The sequence below is a fragment of the Hyla sarda genome, chromosome 4, assembly GCF_029499605.1.
Source record: "Hyla sarda isolate aHylSar1 chromosome 4, aHylSar1.hap1, whole genome shotgun sequence".
Lineage (NCBI taxonomy): Eukaryota > Metazoa > Chordata > Amphibia > Anura > Hylidae > Hyla > Hyla sarda.
The window spans coordinates 318,670,303-318,672,082 of NC_079192.1; positions in this window are offsets into that span (position 1 = coordinate 318,670,303).

Sequence of the window (1,780 nt, forward strand, 5' to 3'; positions counted from 1 at the left end):
TTTTGTTTTAGTATTTGGCTACTGTATTAACAATATTAATTAATAATGTGTGCACTGGGGTAGCATCTAGTATGACATCACTTTTCGGCACTTACACAAATTACAGCTTTACAGCAGGCATAGGGCGTAAGAAGATTTAGATGGTTGGCATCTCATAGCTTTCCATTAGTCCCCTGCAGGCTCTGTACGGAGGATGTGCAGAGTACAGGGGAAAGGAAAACTAGGGAGAGTCGGTGGCCATTTTACTGAGGTCCAGAAGCCACCACTGTGATCTGAGCGACGGCTTCCAGACATAGAGCAGTGGAGGAAGGCTCAGGACTCCCCTCACTGACTGCTTCAGAAGTGGCAGCCAACGGCACCCGTGTGAGAAAACTTGAAACCACCCCAGCTGTGTTATTTCACCTGCACATAACCAGCTCTATCTTCTGCAATATAGAGCAGGTGACTAACCTGGTGGTGAGGGCTACCTATACTCAGGTGATAGGGGGTGAGCTGACAGCTGGGAGGTCGGGGCAGTGTTCTGGGGTGGAGAAGTGCATCACAGAGGAAATTGTGTGCAGCAGTCACTGACTGTGAGGCTGTGTACACACAGGAGCTGGTCTGTTGTGTAGGTATTGGCCATCTTCTGTGCCCCTCTGACCAAACAATGCAGGTTCCACTCCTGTGCCCCCTCTGTCCACACCATGCAGTGCCCTTTTTTGTTATCAGCACCCCTGGAGTCACCGACAACTGTCCCTAGCTTCTGTCTCCCCTTTGCCAGTGAAGTCAAGAAAACTGCCCTGCAGGCGAATGTGACCTGATCAGCTATTAAAATGCTGAGTCAGCATACCCAGCGTCATTAGCTGAGCCGTGCAGACCCTCTCCCTACTATTGGTTGTCTATATAAATAGGCGGGATCACTTTGGGGTGGACATGCCGCTTTATCTGCATAATGAAGGCATTTCCAAATGGCCTCGAACCGCTTCCATGTCATGACCAAACTGTAAAGCAGGGTCTGTTATAGGATGTCCCCGCTCCAGTACTGTCTGACACTGGGCTTTTTGACCAGGCCCATATATCTGCAGCAAGAGGCCCAAAAATGTCCACATTTCTGCTGCATCAATGGCGTACCATTCATTGGGCCTGGCCAAAACAGAATCAGGGTGGTGGGCAATGAACTACTGGGCATACAGATTCGTCTGCTCCACCATGTGATTAACAAATCCGTAGCTGAAAAAATAACTTAAGTCAAATTCAGCGAACCCGGTATGTAATGTGTGCTTGGTGTAACTGTATTATATAACGGTGCGTGATTATAAATCACACACCGTTATATGGGGGGGGGGGGGGGAAATGCTCCGGCCAAAAAGAAATGGGGGGCCAAATGCAGCGCCCTAAACACCTAATAGGGCCCGGGTCACGCTGAAAAAATTACGGCGGACCCTTGGGGACCTAATAGGGGGTCGGGGGGGGGGAATTTTTGTAACTTTTTTTTTTTTTTTACTTTTGACTCCCACCTTTCCCTTTTCTGTATTCTGTCCCAGCTATAAGGGGTATCTTCTTCTGTGAGGGGGCTCCGATCTCGCAGAGAGGGGGTCCACGGCTCCTTCTTGCGGCTCTGACTGCTGACTGAACTCAGTGAGCCGGCAGAGCTGCGAGAAGAGGTGTTTAACCCCTCCCCTGCCGGCTGCTATTGGCTGGACAATCGTCCAGCCAATAGCAGCGCTCCTGGGGGGGTGACGAAATCGCCACCTCCCCATAGATACAGTGGATGATTGGGGGTGTATCCTACACCCCCGAT